This window comes from Schistocerca americana, chromosome 1 (genome assembly GCF_021461395.2).
Source record: "Schistocerca americana isolate TAMUIC-IGC-003095 chromosome 1, iqSchAmer2.1, whole genome shotgun sequence".
NCBI classification, from domain to species: Eukaryota; Metazoa; Arthropoda; class Insecta; order Orthoptera; family Acrididae; genus Schistocerca; species Schistocerca americana.
Genome location: NC_060119.1, coordinates 756,583,639 through 756,608,803, shown reverse-complemented (window position 1 = coordinate 756,608,803; position 25,165 = coordinate 756,583,639). Strand labels below are relative to the sequence as shown.

Sequence of the window (25,165 nt, the reverse complement as noted above, 5' to 3'; positions counted from 1 at the left end):
CCTGCTTTCACGTGGCATGATCAGCCCCAGTTGAACCGCTCTGTCAGGAGGGTAAATATGGGGTTGGATCAGTTGCGTAGAGCGGCCACTCTATCAGACATTGGATTGGTTCCTGTCGAGTCTATTGATAGGGGGGATTTCACTAGGCATGGCCTACAGCTAAATAGGAAAGGGAAGGGTAAACTGGCAGGGTTGTTAGAGAAATTCATAAGGGAGGACACTAGTACTCATGATGTACCTCTTTTTTAGACTAATATCAGTGTCCAATGAGAAGTTCAGGCAGGCAGGTGCTAAAGAGGTCCAAAACTCACAAGATTCTCATAACAGGAAAGTAAATAATAATGTTACCATATTTAACCAAAATATTGGTGGATTAAAGAAAAAAGTAGATTCTCACAAAAGTAAAGTAAAAAATAATGTTACCATTTTTCACCAAAATATTCCAGGACTGAAGAATAAAATAGATGAGCTCCTGGTTTGTTTAGATGACATTGAATCTGATAATGTAATAGATGCACTATGCCTGTCTGAGCATCACATTGTGTCTGATATGGAAATGATAAATATCAATGGTTATAAACCAGCTGCACATATGCATAGAGAGAATAAGGTGAGAGGAGGAGTTGCCATATATGTTAAATGTTATCACTGTGTAAGAAGCTTACATACAAAAAAGTTTTGTCTAGAGCAACATACAGAAGCATGTGCCTGTCAACTTAAACTGAAGGAGAGCTCTTTTATAATTGTAACAGTATATAGGTCCCCTTCAGGAAACCTTCACTTATTCCTGGAAAACTTGGATGCCTTGTTGTGCTATCTGTCAGATAGGGGAAAGCAAATTATTATTTGTGGGGACTTCAATGTTGATTCACTGAAAGAGGGGAATAGGAAGAATGACCTGGAAGTCTTGCTCGGTTCTTTGAATTTGACATCTGTCATTAATTTTCCTACTCGGGTAGTAAAGGACAGCAGCACATTGATAGATAACACTTTTATAGACCAAGATAAGTTTAAAGACATAAATTCTTGTCCTGTTGAGAATAGCCATTCTGATCACGGTGCTCAGCTAGTTACAGATATGACATAGCTCCATTCAGTAATTCAAAACTACCTTCCAAAGTTGTGCATTCAATTAATGTAATGACTCAACAATTAGAAATTTCAGAGAAAATCTTCAGCAGTTAGACTGGGATGAGGTGTACAAGGAACCCGATGCTAATTTAAAATATAACTTATTTCATGATACACTTGTAAGAGAATTTGAAAACTGTTTCCCCAAGAAAGTAGTTAAATCTAATCATAAGAAACCATGCAAAAAAACCTTGGCTTACTAAAGGAATAAAAATATCCTGTAACCACAAAAGGGAACTGTATCTAACAACAAGAAAGAGTAATGACCCAGAAACAGCCAAATATTATAAAAACTACTGTGTTACATGAAGAAAGGTTATTAAAAAGTCCAGAAGCATGTGCATCATGTCTGAGATTAATACTACTGATAACAAAATCAAAACAATTTGGAATATTATTACAAGGGAGATAGGGCAACCAAGAGTACAGGATGACGGCATTACCATCAAAGCGAATGGAAACTTGACAAACAACAAGCTGGAAGTCGAAAACATTTTGAATAATCATTTTTTAAATGTTGTAGAGAAAATTGGATCTAAATGTTCATTAGAAGAAGCAAGGCAGTTAATGGAAGAGGCCTTATCCACACCATTTGATACAATTGAAATCCCACCGACCTCTTCTTCAGAAATTAAGAAGATAATAAACTCTCTCAAGAATAAAAGCTCACATGGAATTGATGGCATTTCCAGCAGGATAATAAAAGCTTGTTCCCAAGAGATAAGTGGGATTCTTAGCCACATATGTAATAGCTCTCTGAAGCAGGGTATTTTCCCAGATAGACTGAAGTAAGCCATTGTTAAACCACTACATAAAAAGGGGGATATATCTGATGTCAACAACTACCACCCAATCTCTCTTCTGACTGCCTTATCCAAAATTCTTGAATAAGTAATGTATTATAGAGTACCTTCACACCTTTGTAAAAATAAAGTTTTAACAAAATGTCAGTTTGGTTTCCAGAAAGGTTTTTCAATGGAAAATCCTAAATATTCTTTCACTAATGAAATATTAAATGCTCTGAGTAACCGGAAGTCACCCGTTGGGATTTTTTGTGATCTCTAAAAGGCTTCTGATTGTGTAAATCATGGAATACTTCTAGATAAGCTCAAATGCTGTGGTATGAATGGGACAGCACTCAAATGGTTTAAATCATACCTAACTGCAAGAGTGCAGAAAGTTGAAATAAGCAGTTCACAAAATATGCAAAAAACTGGTGATTCCTCAAACTGGGGAACAATCAAGAATGGGGTGCTGCAAGGTTCGGTCTTGGGTCCTCTGCTGTTCTTAATATATATTAATGACTTGCCATTCTATATTCATGAAGATGCCAAGCTGGTGCTTTTTGCTGATGATACAAGTATAGCTATCATGCCCAACAGACAAGAATTAACTGGTGAAATTGTAAATGATGTTTTTCAGAAAATCATTAAGTGGTTTTCTGCAAATGGGCTCTCATTAAACTTTGAAAAAACACAGTACATACAATTCCACACAGTAAATGGAATGACACCATTGATAAATATAGACGTCTATCAGAAATCGGTAGCTAAGCTAGAATATTCAAAATTTCTAGGTGTATGCATTGATGAGGGGTTGAACTGCAAAAAACACACTGAAGACCTGCTGAAATGTTTGAGTTCAGCTACTTATGCAATTAGGGTCATTGCAAATTTTGGCGATATACATCTCAGTAAATTAGCTTACCACACCTATTTTCATTCTCTGCTTTTGTATGGCATCGTATTCTGGGGTAACTCATCATTGAGTGAAAGAGTGTTCATTGCACAAAAGTATGTAATCAGAATAATTGCTGGAGCTCATTCAAGATTATCCTGTAGACACTTATTTAAAGAGCTAGAGATCTTCACTGTAGCCTAACTATATCTATATTCACTTATGAAATTTGTTATTAACAATCTGAACGAATTCAAAAGTAATTGCAGTGTACATGGCTACAACACTAGGAGAAAGGATGATCTTCACTACTCAAGGTTAAATATAACTTTGGCTCAGAAGAGGGTAAATTATGCTGCCCCAAAAGTCTTTGGTCACTTTCCTAATAGCATCAAAAGTCTGACAGATACCCATATAGCATTTAAAAGGAAATCAAAAGAATTTCTCAATGGCAACTCCTTCTACTCATTAGATGAATTTTTGGATATAGTAAGTGGGTAATTTAAAAAAAAAAAAAAATTAAATTAAACTAAAAATATTAAATCTTAAGTGTCGTGTAAAATTTTGTGTAATGTAATATCTTGTATAGACACCTTTTATTGACCTGACACGTTCCACATCATTACGAAGTGTTGTATTCATGATCTATGGAACAAGTACTAATCTAATCTAGTTCCTCTGGTGGTGCATTACAGATGCTAACTGCAGAACTTCTGATCTGCTGTTGATCATGTCTGCTGTCAGGGATATTAAATCCCCCTCCTCTTCCGAAATCGACATGAAGGGATGGAGTGGCGTCACATCTACGAACATCGGCTCAGGCTGACCCTATCAGGAGGCCTGGTTAAGGAATCCAGGAACAGTCAGGGCAGCAGTGTGCTCAAAGCAGCAGTAGAGACCTCTGGTGCCACCAGGGTAAGGGAAGATTAGTATAGATGGAACAGATCCATTTCCATAGATGCCCAAACTGTGATCCTGACTCCCAAACTGTGATTCCTCACCCATCCACTGGTGGAGGGGGCACAAGGACAGAGGTCATACCAAGATGCATGACATGTTGAGAGACTGCTGGTAGCGGCTCTGGTGTCCGGTCTAAGGATCAGAGGCAGAATAGGAGGGCAGGGGTGGTGACTGCGAGGGCAGCTGTGGTTGGAGCTAGATGCAATGATGGGTCTGTTGGATGTGCCCAACCATGATGTCAATCATCTGACAGTCCATGTGTCGTACAACAACCCCTTTTGTCCACCCCGGATGCTTGCAAAACGTGCATGCCCAGACACGGGTGCCCCACACACAGGTAGGCCTGTATGCAGGATGGGTACAATTACAGGATGATGGAGGTCCAACAGGATTTGATTCCAGTGGAATGTATGATTTTGTCTGGAGTGACCCCATTAATGGGGCTGAACCTATATGTAACTAGGGAGCTGTGCATGGTATCCTCAGTTGATGATACCTGTGAGGCCTTCTGCACCTGGGTTCTGAATGTGCACACCATCTGCTCAGACTTAACATTGGAGGGGGAGAGTGAAAGGGGTTGGTGGTCTGATAGTCAATGCTATTACGGAGACAGAAGGCCAGGAATCAAGTAGATGGAAACTGGAGGCCACCTACCAATGTGACACATGAAGAAGGAGCTGCAAGATGTGGGACCAGAGGAGGGCAGGGGGGACACCCCGAATGTTGGAGTCCTTCATCTTTCACAGCCAATGCTAAGATGCTGTGTGTGCTGATATTGCAGTGTAAATAATTTCAAAATGCTAGGCCAGCCTGGAATAGAAACATTCTTTGACCACCCTTTCTGGACTGCCAGCAAAACTTTTCTCAGGGCTAGGTTACGGGACAATGCTGAGGCAACCTCACGTGTCGTCAACAGGAATTCATCCAGCATTCTTTGTAGGTACTGATCAAGGGCAAAACAAACAGTTTTCTGGGAACTGATTCCTCATCAGGGCCAAGAGAGAGGCAGGACAGGGCATCTGCATTGGCTTGTTGGGCAAAAGTACGAAAATGGATTCATGTTGCTACCCACTGAAGAACAATGCACAGCACTGCAAACACTGCACCACCTTGTCTGGGAGCTAGTGTCGTTCCCGAACAATCAAGGGTTTGTGGTCAGTCAAAAGTTGGAATTTGCTGCCATACAAACACACATGATACTTCTTGACCCCATAAATGATCACTGAAGCCACCTTCACTATTTGGGAATGGTTGAGCTGTACAGCATTTAACATTTTGGAGATAAAGGCAACTGGGTGCTCAGATATACCTGATATCTTTTGAGGAAAAAGGCGTTGCAATGCCCTACTGGGATCAATCACAGGTCTGGTTTATATGGTGTCAGTGTCACCTTGAGACTGTCTTTCAGGCACTGAAAAGCCTGTTGGCTGACACACAAATTTGGTGTCCTCCTTGTACAGTTGATTGAGAGGATGTGCAATCTGCACCACTTGGGGGGATAAACTTGGCATGGTACATGATTTTACCCCAAAACAACAACTGTTTAAGGTTAGTAGTGGCCAGCATGTTTATGATCATGTTGATGTGGCCACTCACAGGCATGATACCTTTGTGACACAGAATGTTCCCTGGTATTTAATGCTGGATGCAAAGAAACTGCAGTATTCTGACTGGCAAAATAACCTGCAGATGTTTTAAAAAGGGATTCAAGGTTATTGTGATGTCCAACATGCAACAAACCCAGAACAGTACTATTGTTCAAATAATTAGCATAGTGCAAAATACCTTGAATCAATTGCTCTAAATATTTTTGCACGATGGTGGGTACACTCTCAACCCAAAATGGTAACTTGTTGTACCTGTGTATATCAAATGACTTATTCAAAACTAGAAATGATATGAAGCATCAACAAGCAGCAGTTGGAGATATGCATCCTTTAAATCTATCACTGAATAATAGTGGCCCCCAGCCAGTTTAGACAACAAAACCTTTGGGTGAAGCAGTAGATAAAGATCAATGTTTGACTGGGAATTAATAGTGCAATCAAAATCACCACAGACATGTAACAACCCATTTGGTTTTTTAATTGCCACCATAGGTGTTGCCCAATGGCTGGTGGAAACCGGAAAAATAACGCTTTACTACTGAACCTTTGTGAGTTCTGCCTGTGAGCTCTGCCCCCAAACTGAAAATGAAAGTGAGCAAGCTCAGTAAAATTTAGCCACTGCAGAAGGCTGCAGAGAAATGTGAGCCAGTAAGTTAGATGCACACTCAGGTGTTGGTTCAAAAATCTTCTTATATGACATGTACAGAATGTCAAGATCAGAAAATGTCACCATGGTTGATACTAAGTTAAGTTGGTTCTCTACTGTGAACCCAGAACTTGAAAAGACATTGAAGCCAAAATGTTATTAGCAGTAGGGAAGTGCAGTACTAAGGAGATTAATATGTGTTCAGTGCCATTGTACTTAGCGACTAGCAATAGTTCTCTGAGAATAGGTATGGTCCTGCAGCAGGAAGGCAGGACCCAGCACTGGACCCATTGCATGGCAGGTAAATCGAGCTGATATTATATGTTGTCACTGATTCAAAACACAGGAGTGCCAGTGTCCAGCCGGAATTCCATGGAGTGGCTGAGCAGCATTAAGTTCAAAAAGAGTTTTTGTGGAGTTTGGGAGACACCTGAACCACACCCATGACAATGTGGATGGCTCTGTTGTTTTCACCCTGTGGCTGAGTACAACTGCGGCATGCCATTTGTTGATATATGATAGCCAAGTAATCACACTTCCCGCAGGCCCAGCAGTCTGGTGCATGATGCAAGCGTCTGCTTCTGTTGCACCTGCTACCACAGGCAGGAAGTGACTGTCACTTCTTTGACATGCATGAGGAACATCACAACACCAAGGAGGGGGGGGGGGGGTAATTTATGACTTGCCCAAGTAATATTATGAAAGGGACCACTCGACACTGTGGAGGGAGCAAAAGCATTGCTGTATTTAAGTCTATCATGAGGTACCAGCAATTTGTGCACTTATGAGCTTGGGTGAGACAAGGACGTGGAGTTAGAGAATGATTAGTGGAAATCATGAGTTGACCAGTTTGTGATGGTGTCTGATGTCATGTGAAACTTGAGATTCATTTGTAAAGGCTTGCTGAGCTGCTGAAGCAACCTTAAAAAATTTAGCAATTTTAAGCACTTCATCAAGCCTAGGATCGGACTTACCAAAACCTTCTCTACTCTATTAAACATACACAAACACACAATAGATGATGTTTGAACCAAATTGAATGAGTTATCTGTGTATTCAGCAAATTATATTGTTGACAAAATTGACTCATTGATACCTCTGGAAGTGAAATACCTGGTAATCAGTTTCCAACGAGTCAGACATTCGTTGGCCTACAGTCACATGCACTTAAGTTGTAAAAACTAGTCTCCCTCAACAAGTGTGGACTAGTCCATGGTTGTCCAACTACTTTATCAACAAGATTATTTATGTTCTATTTGCAACTTTTCCTGAACTGATAAGAATACCGCCCAATATTATCAGCCAGTCTCCATGTTTTCCCAGATATTTGTAACACCTAGAATAAACTAAATGATAATTTTGAAAAACGTATTTTCTTTCTGACAGTCAGTATTTTACTGACAGGGAAAAAAATTACTTCATTAGTTTTGACACAGTAAATAAATCATAGTATTTGCACACCATAATAAGGTCTTTCTCATTTCCCATAACCTATTTAAAGAATTCAATTATTTTACTTATGCAAACTGTTCAAGAAGTGTCAGTTTTAAGAAGCACACAGACTATCAGACAATAATTGGTTTGTACACTACATGATAACAATTTATCTCAATGGCTAACAAACATTCTTAAATGAAAAATGTTGAGGCTGGTGTGCCACAAGGCTCAGTTCTTAGACCATTCTCTTTCAAAAATGATATCAAAATGTTTGCCACATCATATTCTGAATCTTCAATGTTGTACCCTACTATATCCATTAATTGTAGAAACAATTCGTGACTGCAAATATTGTAGACACACTGACTCGTTCCATACCCTAATAAGTCTACTGTGATCAACTGAAATAAAAATAAAAACAGATAAAATAAAACAATCCTTATTCTGTTACCCGTTGTGCAGATGGCACAATTCTGTTATCAGAAGTGCACACCTGGAGCAAACACTGTCAAACTTATATGCAAGTGTTTACAGGCCAGTGGGATACATTGATTAAAATTTTATACTCGGGGTAATTTTATTTTCTATACAGAAAAAAGCTCTGTTCCTACATACTAAGAACAGTGTGAGTATATGATGGCTTCTGGGTGTGTCTAACTGGAATTTTTCCAATGGAGATCGCAACACAACATGCTCAGGGGATGAGCAAGTGAAGCTTATGGCCACCTTTCAGATTATGAGAAAGAACAAATCATCGGCATGAGGGTCGTGGGTGCATCATGTTGACAGATCACACAGACAGTTGGATGTAATACAATGACTGCAGATTGAGTGGTGATGGGATTATGCACGGCAACAGCGTGGCAAGAACTACACCATAAGAAGATCATAGATTGCTTGAGTGCCTCTTACAAATAACAGGATGACAATGACTTAAGTCTAGGCAGAGATTACAGGCTGTCATCGCAAACTGTCAGAAACCTATTACAGAAACCAGGGAGGAGGTCTCATGTTGCATGTCTTGTTTACTACTAATACCATACTACACACAATGAGGTTTACATGGTGTGCAGTCAGAGCGAACTGACCTGTAGAGGGGCTTTCTGGCATGTTCAGTAATGAGTCTCACTTCTGTTTATGGTGGTCAGATTGACTTCAACATGTCTGTAGGTGATCTGGTAAAAGGGTACAAGAAAAAATTATTCTCGAGGGCCGTACTTCTCCAACTCCTGGAATTATGGTGCGAGGAGCTGTTGAGGACTGATTTGATAACTTTTGATGGAAGGTTGAGTGATCACTCGTATGTGGCTGAATGGTAAACACTTTTGTCACAATCTTCATGACAACAATAAAGATGGCATATTCCAGCGCAATAATGAAAGACCTCACACTGCAGTTCACACCACAAATGCCTCGAGGAATGTGTGGACCCTTAAATGGCCCTCCCGGTGCTCTGATTATCACTGACAGAGTGTGTCTGGGATACAGTGGGAAAATGTATACTTTCATGCCAGCATCCAGTATGCAATCTTCATGAACATGACATGTGTTTCAAGCATGTCAAGTGCTTCATCAAGGAGACATTTGGAGGCTGTTTGCTTTGATATCACAATGTATACAAGTTTGTATTCATGCCCATGAGTATTACAACCCATACTGATGGTGATGGACTTCAATGCAAATAGAATAAAAGTTTGATAAATATCAAACTGGTTCATCATGGTGGAACACTTTCCATTCCTGCCAATGTGTACTTTCATGTTTCATGCCATGATTAGTCTGCTAAGCCATCAAAGGCATCTACAAACCTGAACTGCAATGCAATAATTGAAAAACAGGAGAAAAATGAAAACTTGGATTCAGAATCAGTCGATGTACTTACTACTAGTCACAAAACATTACAAGAATTTATGTGTATGCTGTAATGAATTAGTTATGCTTCCAATAACTTTTTTCATCCTAAATATTTACTATTTTTATGACTATTGAGAGATATAGAAAGTTGAGATTTTATGTTAGAGATGTAATTACTGCTGAAATTAAAGTTGATATGTTTTGGGCTCCAGAATGAATCTTTCACTCTGCACTGGAGTGTGATTAGATTTTAAATTTCCTACCAGATTAAAACTCTGTGCCTCACAGGCTCTTGAATGTAGAACCTCGCCTTTCACAGGCATTGCTGTTATTGACTGCACTATGCAGGCATGACACATAACTACCCTCATAGCTTCGCTTCTGCCAGGACATCTCTACCATTTCTGAACTTCACAGAAGCTCTACTGCATACTTTGATCAACAGCATTTCTAAGAAAAGATACTGCAAGGAAATGGCTTATAACAGGGTATGCACTGTTTTGAAAACTACTGACAGAGCTTCTGTGAGTTGAGTATATAGGAGAGAGATCCTTGCAGAAATGACGTGTGAGGGATAGTCATGAGTTGTTCATGGGTAGATCACTCAGTAAGAGCATTAGCCACAAAAGGAAAAGTTTCATGTTCAAATTCAAGTTTTAAACAACCAGTAAGTTTAAAATTTTGGACATACCAATCATGTGTTTCTTATATACTGCTGATATGGTGACACTGTCATCATATCAGCAATATTTTGAAAATATGAAAAAAAGTTGCATGAGTAACATTCAGGGGTGGCCCTCAAGATAACTGTTGATCTTTCTTCAGAAACCTTAAGCCACCCCCAGTAGTAAACTTGTCACATGAGACATATGAAAGCATTTCATGTAAGAGAATACACTCACAGCTTAATAACAGAGTCAAAATCACTCTGTGCTCTGTAAATCTCATCATGAAGGAGAGCCTTTAAGGATGTGGAAAGAGTCAGTTATATATGAGAGGCTGAAGAAGCCATTGATGGTTACTTTTGTAAAGCAGACTAACAACAGATTATGACTAGCACTAAACTATTCAAACTGATAACTATGGCAATCACTTGTAAAGTACTTTATTCATTTATGTAAGATGAAAAAGAACTACTATGAAAAAAGCCACTACCTGTCCTTCTATACTAGTCAGCTGATACTGTACTTCAAACAAAGCATTTTAACTATACACAGGCCACTATTTACTGTTTATATACTGATGTGTCTGCTGCTCATGGTCTCATGGTAGTGTTCTCGGCTCCCGAGCACGGGGTCCCGGGTTCGATTCCCAGTGGAGTCAGGGATTTTCACCTGCCCCAAGATGACTGGTTGTTGTTGTGTTGTCTTCATCATCATCATTCATCCCCATTATGGTCGAAGGAAGGCAACGGCAAACCACCTCCATCAGGACCTTGCCTAGGACGGCAGTGGGGGTCTCCCGCATCGTTCCCCTACGCTCTGACAAGAGGCATGGGACTTCATTTTCATATACTGGTGTGATATGTTTTGGACTCCAGAATGAATCTTTCACACTGCAATGGAGTGTGCACAGATTTCAAATATTACAGGCAGGCATAATTTTTGTTCCAGAGTACAAATACTTAGACATATTGTAGAAGCAATGTCTAGTTATGTATTCTTGTACTTTTTGTTTAAATATGTAGGGATTTTCAGTTTCCTGCATGGCATCCACTCACAACCTGTTATATAATAGATCTTTGCACCATGAAGCTATATTCTGAATATTAGAGAGGGGTACAGAATCTATATGGATTTATTTCTACTTCTAGTAATGTGATTGTAAATTGCTAAGTTCATCCTACACTCACTCTTGTTATTAACTACAAATATCAATAGGGAAATGTGTATTGGCATGTAAGAATCCATAGATCCCTATAGTGACTTCTGCAAGATGTTCTGTTATCAGCTTTACATGGTGTTCTTATTGCACACTTCTGTAGAATAAATACATTCTCAACTTAGCTGCAATGTCCCAGGGGACTATGGCATAGGGTAGAATTGAGCGAAAGTATGCCAAGTACGCTAGCAAACTTGTCTGCATGTCAACACAGTAAGAAAGAGTTCTAAATACAAAGCAGGCAGAACTGAGCTTTTAGGTTAATTCTGGTACTACCTCAACTTCATACATGGAGACTCATTCAGAGTATGCCCATTGAAGTCTACTTCTGATACCTGTTTAGTAATTTTTATTTGTTTGGAATTGCATAACATCAGTTTCTGCAAAATTATAGATGATAGTGTTGGTTGTGAACCAGTTGAAAGCATGTTCCATTATTCTTCTGGCTGTAAAATGTAAATGTTCTACGGCATTGTTCGCTGGGAAACCCTATGAGTTGGATCCAATTGCATATCAGAAAGGATGCACTTCTTCCATGCTCAATGGCCCCCTTCATTGTGGATATGTGGGATTTATGTCATATGTGTATTTGACAAGTGTAGATGAGTGTAATGGTTGTGTATATGGTACAGTGTTATGTTTGTGTTGTATGATGATGAGAAAAGGGAGAAGGTTAATCTCGGTGCTGGCACATAAGCTCCTCCATTCGAATAGCACCAAGGGAGCCGTTAAGCTTAATGTCCTAGTCTGCAAGACAGGTCACAATCAACAGTTTTACATGACCTCACTCCATGAACCATTGTGGAGAGTTTAGAATTTAACCCATGACATTGGCACAATGACTTGGGATCAGGAAATTTGTGCCATCATCTCTCCTCCCCTTGCCATCCAAATACTTGCTGTGTTTGGAATGGATGCGTTTGAGCTCTTTATCAACATACTTGTGTCATCAGCAGACATTATAGTTTTTGCAGAGTCCTCCAATGTCCACAGCAAATCATTCACAGCACCAAGGGCAGTGGAGGCATAAGCACTGAACTTTGCAGCACATATTTAATGTTACCCCACTCTGAATTTAATCTTATTCCTGTTTATCATTTGCTACTGCTTTCTATTGATAAGATATGATTCCATCTGAGGGGAAGACTTTTAATGCAATACCATGGCAAGCAATGTCCTTGAAAGTATCATTGACTGGTTTTCTGCAAATGGCCTTTCTCTCAATTTTAAAAAGACACAGCATAGTCAGTTCTGCACTTGTAGGGGGTATTAAACTAATTATAAATGGAGAGGAAATAGTAAGTAGGGTGAAAACTTCAAAATTTTCGGTATCAGTATTGATGAGAATTTAAACTGGAAAAGCACGTTTTGGAACTCCTAAAACAACTTAGTTCAGCCACATTTGATTTAAGATTCATTGCAAATCTTGGGGAGAGGCAAATCACTAATTTGACATATTTGCATACTTTCATTCAATAATGTCATATGGAATAATGTTCAAAAGGAACAATAATGTACATAATTAAAATACCAGAAGGAAAAATGACATTCATTACTCCACATTAAGGTTGTCTCTAGGACAAAAAGGGATGCACTGCCACTAAAATTTTTGACCACTTACCTGGGCATATAAGATGTCTGACAGACAGCAAAGTAAAATCTGAAAACTAACTGAAAAGGTTTCTCCTTCTATTCTGTAGAAGAATCTCTATCATCAAAATGTGTAAAAGATGGTGGGTAGGAATTACTAACTCACGTCTGTTTTTTAAGGGCCTTATAAATGTTCAGCAAGTAGACATATTTACAAATTAATTTGTGATGTGAATGTAAAGTGAATCTTTCTACATCATTACAATTCACTGTGCAAAATGATCCATAGAACATGAAAGTAACTAATTAACTTCCTTTTCATTTCTCTAAGAGAATTTTATGATCTACACAATACAAGGCCTTGGTAGCATCACAGAAAACGACAACAGGGTAATTTTTGATCAAACTGTCCATGGGTGTACTGCCAGTTCATAGGGCCCAAGAATATAATATTTCAGCTATCAGACTTGGTGAGCAGGGTGGCAGAGCACTTACATCAATGCTACCACAGACACCAACGTTAGCATCTTTGTGACTGCAGATGCATGGCTGCATGTGTGGAGGGAACAGCTCATTGGGGGAGAGGATATGAGTCAGCCATGCACCCCCAGAAGCTCAGTTTGTGAGTGGACCTGATGACAATGACACGTCTGATTGCTAAAATAACGTGCCCGTTCGACTCTATAAATTTGCAGTACACCTGTGGACTGTTCAATCAACAAATATGCTGGGAGAAACTGAGCAATCATATTTTATACCTTTACAGGGAGGAGACGTATCACAGAATGAAGAAATATGACACACTGTGCCACCGGAGATGCTATATTCTGAGCGCTCTTGCAATTCTGAAGGGATGTCACGCCCAGCATGTTGTGCCAAACTTTGCAAAAGTCATGCGTCACATCAATTCTGCAGCATCCGTGAGAATTAAGAAGCAGGCCAGCCTTGCTTGGTACATGAGAGGGTGCACTTTATCCACCAGCACCTTGAGTACAATTCCGTGGAACTATTTAGACTACATTTACAACTGGCCGATCTTTTTAATTCCTGGACCTGAGACTGGATTATTGGTGTTACATGGTTGGCAGCTGATTCTGCCCATAGGAAGGCCACAGGATGTCAAATATCAAAATTCTCACCATTACCTGAAGCCCTGTGCAAGATGGTCATCAATCTGAATGACATGGATCTGAGTGACGATGTGGTTTCAGTTCTGGAAAAGGGACTTAACTTTGCTCTTCCCCCTAAGTTCACACCAGTTGTGGACATTGTCAGCACAGTTGAACAAATTGTGGTGAGATTACCATCTGAGACTGCTGAAGAAGTACATAATAATACCTGTTGTGCTCTGACAGGAACTAAGCCTATGAAATCAAAAATTACCAGCAGAGAGTGGGCAGCTATTCAGGACCTGAGAGAGTGCCCTGAGATTGTCGTCTCACCTGCTGACAAAAGGAAATGCCACTGTTGTCTTTTGCCACAAGGATTACATTGACAAGATGCTGAGCCAGCTAGAAGATGACGGCTCCTACAGGAAGATCAATGCTGACTCCACAGAGTTGGTAGAGAACAAGATTAGGGGTCTTATCATGGATGTGTATTTACCAGAAGGGATCACCAAGAAACTGTTACCTCAAGGAGCTGTACTGGCAATACTTTATGGGGTCCCTAAAGTACACAAAGATGGGATGCCATTGCACCTCATTGACAGCAACATTAGTGCTCCTACATATTTTCTGAAAAAACACATGATGGAAATACTAAACCCTTATGTGGGTAAATGCACTCATCATGTCTGCAATTCTGTGGATTTTGTAAAATGTCTTGATAATTTCAGGGCGAGAGACTTAGATATCTTAGTGAGTTTTGACGTTGTTTCATTATTCACCAGGGTACCCCTACGAGAGTTACTGGGCCTTATTGGTCAGAAATTTTATAAGAAGACCATTGATGTTTACAGGCCTGTCTTGATCTCCATGTATTTCCTGTTTAATGGAGAATACTATGAACAAATGACAGGAGTCACAATGGACAGCCCATTCTCACCTGTGGTCACAAATTTGTATATAGAGCCCTTTGAGGAGGAAGCCCTAGTGTCATCCAAATGGAAACCCACATGTTTTTTCCATTATGTGGCTGACATGTTTGTCATGTGGTCCCATGCAAGGGACAAACTCCTGGACTTCCTTACACATTTGAACTAAATACATCCCAACACCAAATTCACTGTGGAGACCAAAGCAGAAGCAAGATTACCACTTCTGTATGTCATGGGCAAGAGAAGAGCATGGAGCACATTGTGTGTCAGAATAAAGTACACACTGACCTGTATTTGCATGCTGACAGCTCCCACCAGCCTTCACAGAGGAAAGGAGTACTGATAACACTATTACACAGCACACACACTATCTCAGACGCAGAGGGTCTGTCCTAGGAGCTGGAACACCTCGGAACTGTATTCCGAAAAAGTGGGTACCCAAATGGCAGATTAGGTGTGCTCTCTGTCACACCACAACAGTAAAACCTCTGGAGATGAAAGAAGTCAAGAAGGAAGAAGCAGCCACTGCATTTATACCGTTCACTGGTATGCTATTGGGAAAAATTGAACGCATATGAAGAAGCAATGAGTAAAAATGTCTTTTGCCTGCCCAAAAAAGCATGAGCATTATTCAGAAGACTCAAAAATTATCTCAGTTTGTGGAAGGTCAGTGTATTAGATTCCATGTCACTGTGGAAAGACATATATTGGACAGACAGTGCGCACCTTTGAAGATGGTTGCCGAGAACAGCAAAGTCACACTCGATTGACATATCACAATAGGTCAGCAGTCACTGAGCACTGTTTGTCTGAGGATCGTGCAATGACATACAAATGTACCAGAATCTTGGCACAGACTTCAAAATACTGGGACAGCGTCATTGGAGCAGCAATAGAAATTCACACCAGGGACGATCACATCAAGGGAGATTGCAGCTATAATCTTAGCAAGGGTTAGGACCCAGTACTGAGTTTAATTAACAAGACCCTCAGCAAACAAAACAATCTGGTGATGAGGGCAGACAGAGCACCTACCACAGATGCCAATGCTAGTGTCTCCATGACTGCTGAAGTGCAGCTGCAGCCGCGTACCATGGAGGGAACGGCCTGCCAGGGGAGGGAATATAAGTCAGTCACACAACCTCCGGAGCTTAGTTTGTCAGCACACCTGACAATGATCACCAAAATATTGTGCTTGTTGGATGCTATGAACTGGCAGTATACTGGTGGACAGTTCGATCAGCAAATATGTCAGGAGAAACTAAAGAATAAGGATAACTTTTGCTGTTTAGTAAGAACATGTATTGCATTCTTAGTATAGAAACATTTAAGGAAGCCAAACAGAGTTGTTCTTAGAAGGTTATTCTGAGAAAGATGATTAAGTATTCAATTGTAAGCTACTTACTCTAAAAGTTTTGAGAATTAAATTTTCCTTTTCTTTTCTTATTTAAATCAACTGATGGGGTGCATTATTGCTGCCATTTGATCATCATAGTCAGATAAGTCATTTACTTAGAGGTTCACATATATTTCATTAAAGACAGATGAATTTAGAAACAAATTATCAGTTGCTATTGTACTATGTCCTATTCTTGATGGGGATGTTACTGTAGGGGTCAAACCAAAGCAGGTCATACCTGATTATAGGAGCTCTCAATCAGAAATATACACATACAATTGCTTTCCAGTTATTTCTACTAAGTCTTATTAGTACCCTCTCTAATTGTCTACTGAAATTTAAAACATTTCCTGTTGGGTGCCTATAGATTGTCAAAGCTGCTATTTTATGTGTTTCCAAGTTTATTACTGAAGTAGGCCTACAGCACTAAAATAGGTGTTCAATGCAGTGTTTACTAAGGTCTAAGGCCTGAGATTTTATTCCACTTTTTGTGCATAGAGCCACTCCCCCTTTCCTCAAACCTGATTTTCCAGAGCACACATTGATAAAAGCTAATTCTCGCCTAGAGTTAGAAATAAAGTCAGTATCCTGACTGACTGACTCATCATCACTCAGCCCAAACTGCAAAGGAGAGGGTGTTGATCTTACACTGTTGGTGTCATTTAAGAAAGGATTTTTCAAAATAGGGGATGAAAAGTTTTATGAAGTATTACATTATACAAACATTTTCAAAGCTAAATCTATGAAATCTGAATTTGGTTCTTGGTTAGAAATTTAAAAAAAAAAAAAAAAATACGTTTCACTGTTTTTGAAAATCCACTCCTGTGGGGGTGATATGTTTTATGAAAGCACTTCATTTTGAAAGCATTTTTAAAGCTCAATATGGCAATTTGTATGCGGCTTCACTGTTAGAAATAAAGGAAATTTGCATTTTACTGTTTTTGGAAATGGGCAGTGATATGTTTTATGAAAATATTTAATTGTGAAACCATTTTTAAAGCTAAATCGAAGGAAATTGCTATGAGTTTCATGAAGATACTTCATTGTGAAACCATTTTTAAAGCTAAATCTAAGGAAATTGCTATTTGGGCTCTCAGTTAGAAATGAATAAAATGTTTCACTGTTTTTGGAAATTCAACCTCTAAGGGAGTGAAATAGGGCCTGACTGATTTACAGACTCATCATCGTCCAGCCCTAATCACTGCAGATACAAACTTGAAATTTGTAGAGGATGCAGATCTTATACTGTGAGGCTTAAGAAGGGATTGTTTGAAATTCCACTCGTAAGGGGGTGAAATAGGGGATAGAAGGCTTTTTGAAAATATGTTGCTATTAAGTAAATTCTGAACCTAGAGCTAGGAAATTTGTATTTGGTTTCTCAGTCAAAAAAAAAAAAAAAAATGGGTTTCAGAAGCTTTGGAGATTCAACACCTGTTGTTTGTGTTTTTGTGGTCTTCAGTTCTGAGACTAGTTTGATTCAGCTCTCCATGCTACTATATCCTGTGCAAGCTTCTTCATCTCCCTGTACCTACTGCAGCCTACATCCTTCTAAATCTGCTTAGTGTATTCATCTCTTGGTCTCCCTCTACGATTTTTACCCTCCACACTGCCCTCCAGTACTAAATTAGTGTCCCTTGATGCCTCAGAACATGTTCTACCAACTGATCCCTTCTTCTAGTTAAGTTGTGCCACAAACTCCTCTTCTCCCCAATTCTATTCAATACCTCCTCATTAGTTATGTGATCTACCCATCTAATCTTCAGCATTCTTCTGTAGCACCACATTTCGAAAGCTTCTATTCTCTTCTTGTCCAAACTATTTATTGTCCATGTTTCACTTCCATACATGGTTACACTCGATACAAATACTTTCAGAAACGACTTCAAGACACTATACTCAATGTTAACAAATTTCTCTTCTTCAGAAACGCTTTCCTTGCCATTGCCAGTCTACATTTTATATCCTCTCTACTTCGACCATCATCAGTTATTTTACTCCCTAAATAGCAAAACTCCTTTACTACTTTAAGTGCCTCATTTCCTAACCTTATTCCCTCAGCATCACCCGACTTAATTTGACTACATTCCATTATCCTTATTTTGCTTTTGTTGATATTCATCTTATACACTCCTTTCAAGACACTGTCCATTTCGTTCAACTGCTCTTCCAAGTCCTTTGCTGTCTCTGACAGATTTACAATGTCATCGGCGAACATCGAAGTTTTTCTTTCTTCTCCATGGATTTTAATGCCTACTCCTAACTTTTCTTTTGTTTCTTTTACTGCTAGCTCAATATACAGATTGAATAGCACCGGGGAGAGGCTACAACCCCGTCTCACTCCCTTCCCAACCACTGCTTCCCTTTCATGCACCTCGACTCCTATAACTGCCATCTGGTTTCTGTACAAATTGTAAATAGCCTTTCACTCCCTGTATTTTACCCCTGCCACCTTCAGAATTTGAAAGAGAGTATTCCAGTCAACATTGTCAAAAACTTTCTCTAAGTCTACAAATGCTAGAAATGTAGGTTTGTTTTTCTATAATCTATTTTCTAAGATAAGTTGTAGGTTCAGTATTGCCTCATGTGTTTCAACATTTTTGCGGAATCCAAACTCATCTTATCCGAGGTCAGCTTCTACCAGTTTTTCCATTCACCTGTAAAGAATCCGTGTTAGTATTTTGCAGCTGTGACTTATTACATGGATAGTTCGGTAATTTTCACATCTGTCAACACCTGCTTTCTTTAGGATTGGAATTATTATATTCTTCTTGAAGTCTGAGGGTATTTCGCCTGTCTCATACATCTTGCTCACCAGATGGTAGAGTTTTGTCAGGACTGGCTCTCCCAAGGCTGTCAGTCATTCTAATGGAATGTTGTCTACTCCCGGGGCCTTGTTTCGACTTAGGTCTTTCAGTGCTCTGTCAAACTCTTCACGTAGTATCATATCTCCCATTTCATCTTCATCTACATCCTCTTCCATTTCCATAATATTGTCCTCAAGAACATCGCCCCTGTATAGACCCTCTATATTCTCCTTCCACCTTTCTGCTTTCCCTTCTTTGCTTAGAACTGGGTTTCCATCTGAGCTCTTGATATTCACGCAAGTGGTTCTCTTTTCTCCAAAGGTCTCTTTAATTTTCCTGTAGGCAGTATCTATCTTACCCCTCGTGAGATAAGCCTCTACATCCTTACATTTGTCCTCTAGCCATGCCTGCTTAGCCATTTTGCACTTCCTGTCAATCTCATTTTTGAGACGTTTGTATTTTTTTTTTTTTGCCTGCTTCATTTACTGCATTTCTATATTTTCTCCTTTCATCAATTAAATTCAATATTTCTTCTGTTACCCAAGGATTTCTACTGGCCTTCGTCTTTTTGCCTACTTGATCGTCTGCTGCCTTCACTATTTCATCCCTCAAAGCTACCCATTCTTCTTCTACTGTATTTCTTTCCCCCATTCCTGTCAATTGTTCCCTTATGCTCTCCCTGAAACTCTGTACAACCTCTGGTTTAGTCAGATTATCCAGGTCCCATCTCCTTAAATTCCCACCTTTTTGCAGTTTCTTCAGTTTTAATCTACAGTTCATAACCAACAGATTGTGGTCAGAGTCCACATCTGCCCCTGTAAATGTCTTACAATTTAAAACCTGGTTCCTAAATCTCTGTCTTACCATTATATAATCTATATGAAACCTTCTAGTATCTCCAGGGTTCTTTCATGTATACAATCTTCTTTCATGATTCTTCAACCAAGTGTTAGCAATGATTAAGTTATGCTCTGTGCAAAATTCTACCAGGCGGCTTCCCCTTTCATTTCTTAGCCCTAATCCAATACACGTACTACATTTCCTTCTCCTCCTTTTCCTACTGTTGAATTCCAGTCACCCACGACTATTAAATTTTCGTCTCCCTTCACTATCTGAATAATTTCTTTTATCTCATCGTACATTTCATCAATTTCTTCACCATCTGCAGAGCTAGTTGGCATACGTAGTAGGCGTGGGCTTCGTGTCTATCTTGGCCACAATAATGTGTTCACTATGCTGTTTGTAGTTGCTTACCCGCACTCCCATTTTTTTACTTCATTATTAAACCTACTCCTGCAGTACCCCTATTTCATTTTGCATTTACAACCCTGTATTCACCTGACCAAAAGTCTTGTTCATCCTGCCACCGAACTTCACTAATTCCCACTATATCTAACTTTAACCTATCCATTTCCCTTTTTAAATTTTCTAATCTACCTGCCCGATTAAGGGATCTGACATTCCGCGCTCCGATCCGTAGAACGCCAGTTTTCTTTCTCCTGATAATGGCGTCCTATTGAGTAGTCCCCACCTGGAGATCCGAATGGGGGACTATTTTACCTTCGGAATATTTTACCCAAGAGAATGCCATCATTATTTAATCATACAGTAAAGCTGCATGCCCTCGGGAAAAATTATGGATGTAGTTTCCCCTTGCTTTCAGCAGCTCGCAGTACCACAACAGCAAGGCCATTTTGGTTAGCGTTACAAGGCCAGATCAGTCAATCATCCAGACTGTTGCCCCTGCAACTACTGAAAAGGCTGCTACCCCTCTTCAGGAATCACACATTTATCTGGCCTCTCAACAGATACCCCTCCACTGTGGTTGCACCTATGGTACGGCTATCTGTATCATTGAGGCGCGCAAACCTCCCCACCAACGGCAAGGTCCGTGGTTCATAGGGGGGGGGATTCAACACCTAAGGGGGCATAATATTGAGTTAAAATTTTTTAAAAATAAATCATTATTAAAGAACTGCTAAAGTATCTTCAAAACTACATCTATGAGAACGGAAAATTCAATTCCAAAGGATGCAAAACAGGGGATGAAGGTTTTCATGGAAGTACTTAATTAAGAAAACATTTTTGAAGCTATATATATATATATATATATATATATATATATATATATATATATATATATATATATATATATATATATATATATAAAAAAACAAAGATGATGTGACTTACCATACGAAAGCGCTGGCAGGTCGATAGAAACACAAACAGACACATACATACACACAAAATTCAAGCTTTCGCAACAAACTGTTGCCTCATCAGGAAAGAGGGAAGGAGAGGGAAAGAAGAAAGGAAGTGGGTTACAAGGGAGAGGGGAAGGAGTCATTCCAATCCCGGGAGCGGAAAGACTTACCTTAGGGGGAAAAAAAGACGGGTATACACTCGCACACACACACATATCCATCCACACATATACAGACACAAGCAGACATATTTAAAGACAAAGAGTTTGGGCAGAGATGTCAGTCAAGGCGGAAATGCAGAGGCAAAGATGTTGTTGAATGACAGGTGAGGTATGAGTGGCGGCAACTTGAAATTAGCGGAGATTGAGGCCTGGTGGGTAAGGGAAGAGAGGATATATTGAAGAGCAAGTTCCCATCTACGGAGTTCGGATAGGTTGGTGTTGGTGGGAAGTATCCAGATAACCCGGACGGTGTAACACTGTGCCAAGATGTGCTGGCCGTGCACCAAGGCATGTTTAGCCACAGGGTGATCCTTATTACCAACAAACACTGTCTTCCCGTGTCCATTCATGCGAATGGACAGTTTGTTGCTGGTCATTCCCACATAGAATGCATCACAGTGTAGGCAGGTCAGTTGGTAAATCACGTGGGTGCTTTCACACGTGGCTCTGCCTTTGATCGTGTGCACCTTCCGGGTTACAGGACTGGAGTAGGTGGTGGTGGTGGGAGGGTGCATGGGACAGGTTTTACACCGGGGGCGGTTACAAGGATAGGAGCCAAAGGGTAGGGAAGGTGGTTTGGGGATTTCATAGGGATGAACTAACAGGTTACGAAGGTTAGGTGGACGGCAGAAAGACACTCTTGATGGAGTGGGGAGGATTTCATGAAGGATGGATCTCATTTCAGGGCAGGATTTGAGGAAGTCGTATCCCTGCTGGAGAGCCACATTCAGAGTCTGGTCCAGTCCCGGAAAGTATCCTGTCACAAGTGGGGCACTTTTGTGGTTCTTCTGTGGGAGGTTCTGGGTTTGAGGGGATGAGGAAGTGGCTCTGGTTATTTGCTTCTGTACCAGGTCGGGAGGGTGGTTACGGGATGCGAAAGCTGTTGTCAGGTTGTTGGTGTAATGGTTCAGGGATTCCAGACTGGAGCAGATTCGTTTGCCACGAAGACCTAGGCTGTAGGGAAGGGACCGTTTGTTGTGGAATGGGTGGCAGCTGTCATAATGCAGGTACTGGGTAATGTCCAGGCGGAGCTTCAAGGAATCCTCAGAACCTTAGGCCCCCTGCAAAACCTTTCACATGACCCCATCAACCTCCTGACCCCACCGACACCCCGCACCCCTACCTTCTACCTTCTTCCTAAAATTCACAAACCCAATCATCCCGGCCGCCCCATTGTAGCTGGTTACCAAGCCCCCACAGAACGTATCTCTGCCTACGTAGATCAACACCTTCAACCCATTACATGCAGTCTCCCATCCTTCATCAAAGACACTAACCACTTTCTCGAATGCCTGGAATCCTTACCCAATTTGTTACCCCCGGAAACCATCCTTGTAACCATTGATGCCACTTCCTTATACACAAATATTCCGCACGTCCAGGGCCTCGCTGTGATGGAGCATTTCCTTTCACGCCGATCACCTGCCACCCTACCTAAAACCTCTTTCCTCATTACCTTAGCCAGCTTCATCCTGACCCGCAACTTCTTCACATTTGAGGGCCAGACATACCAACAATTAAAGGGAACAGCCATGGGTACCAGGATGGCCCCCTCGTACGCCAACCTATTCATGGGTCGCCTAGAGGAAGCCTTCTTGGTTACCCGGGCCTGCCAACCGAAAGTTTGGTACAGATTTATTGATGACATCTTCATGATCTGGACTCACAGTGAAGAAGAACTCCAGAATTTCCTCTCCATCCTCAACTCCTTTGGTTCCATCAGATTCACCTGGTCCTACTCCAAATCCCACGCCACTTTCCTTGACGTTGACGTCCATCTGTCCAATGGCCAGCTTCACACGTCCGTCCACATCAAACCCACCAACAAGCAACAGTACCTCCATTATGACAGCTGCCACCCATTCCACATCAAACGGTCCCTTCCCTACAGCCTAGGTCTTCGTGGCAAACGAATCTGCTCCAGTCTGGAATCCCTGAACCATTACACCAACAACCTGACAACAGCTTTCGCATCCCGTAACCACCCTCCTGACCTGGTACAGAAGCAAATAACCAGAGCCACTTCCTCATCCCCTCAAACCCAGAACCTCCCACAGAAGAACCACAAAAGTGCCCCACTTGTGACAGGATACTTTCCGGGACTGGACCAGACTCTGAATGTGGCTCTCCAGCAGGGATACGACTTCCTCAAATCCTGCCCTGAAATGAGATCCATCCTTCATGAAATCCTCCCCACTCCACCAAGAGTGTCTTTCCGCTGTCCACCTAACCTTCATAACCTGTTAGTTCATCCCTATGAAATCCCCAAACCACCTTCCTTACCCTTTGGCTCCTATCCTTGTAACCGCCCCTGGTGTAAAACCTGTCCCATGCACCCTCCCACCACCACCTACTCCAGTCCTGTAACCCGGAAGGTGTACACGATCAAAGGCAGAGCCACGTGTGAAAGCACCCACGTGATTTACCAACTGACCTGCCTACACTGTGATGCATTCTATGTGGGAATGACCAGCAACAAACTGTTCATTCACATGAATGGACACAGGCAGACAGTGTTTGTTGGTAATGAGGATCACCCTGTGGCTAAACATGCCTTGGTGCACGGCCAGCACATCTTGGCACAGTGTTACACCGTCCGGGTTATCTGGATACTTCCCACCAACACCAACCTATCCGAACTCCGGAGACGGGAACTTGCTCTTCCATATATCCTCTCTTCCCTTACCCACCAGGCCTCAATCTCCGCTAATTTCAAGTTGCCGCCACTCATACCTCACCTGTCATTCAACAACATCTTTGCCTCTGCACTTCTGCCTTGACTGACATCTCTGCCCAAACTCTTTGTCTTTAAATATGTCTGCTTGTGTCTGTATATGTGTGGATGGATATGTGTGTGTGTGCGAGTGTATACCCGTCCTTTTTTCCCCCAAGGTAAGTCTTTCCGCTCCCGGGATTGGAATGACTCCTTACCCTCTCCCTTAAAACCCACATCCTTTCGTCTTTCCCTCTCCTTCCCTCTTTCCTGATGAGGCAACAGTTTGTTGCGAAAGCTTGAATTTTGTGTGTATGTTTGTATTTGTTTGTGTGTCTATCGACCTGCCAGCGCTTTCGTTTGGTAAGTCACATCATCTTTGTTTTTAGATTTATTTTTCCCCACGTGGAATGTTTCGCTCTGTTATTAAACACACAAACAAATACAAACATACACACACACACACACACATATATATATATATATATATATATATATATATATATATATATATATATATATAAATTCTGATATTCATAGCAGGAGATAAGATTCACATTAACATTATGTACCCCAAGAATAAAACTACATGTAGCAAATCAGATATAGCACCTCAATAATGTAATATTGTTGGGAAGATAGTGCCCTACACGTTCCAACCCAAATTAAGAACCTACTAAAGAGAGTGTAAAGCACTTCATAAACTTTAATATTTGCAGGTAATGATAGCAAACTGATTGAAAATCCAAACTCTTTTCTCCAGATACAACCAACAAAATAGTCAAATAAGTCAATAATTTATTCAAACCAAGAAAAACTTAAATCTTAGAAAAAAAACTATCTTATACTGTACCAAGCAAATAAAAATTATTTCCAAGACTCACAAATGGATATAATATTATTCACATTCTATATGGAAATTCATATGTAAAATTATTAAGAGACCATGAGAAATGAAGCCACAATCAGCACATTGTTAAAGATATCAAAAAATCAGTTT

At 40.5% G+C, this 25,165-nt stretch overlaps 1 protein-coding gene across 3 annotated transcripts in view; it reads right to left on the bottom strand.

Moving 5' to 3' along the window:
• LOC124611594 overlaps positions 1 to 25,165 on the bottom strand; it is a 293,459-nt gene that overhangs the window by 112,339 nt on the left and 155,955 nt on the right. The window lies entirely within an intron of this gene.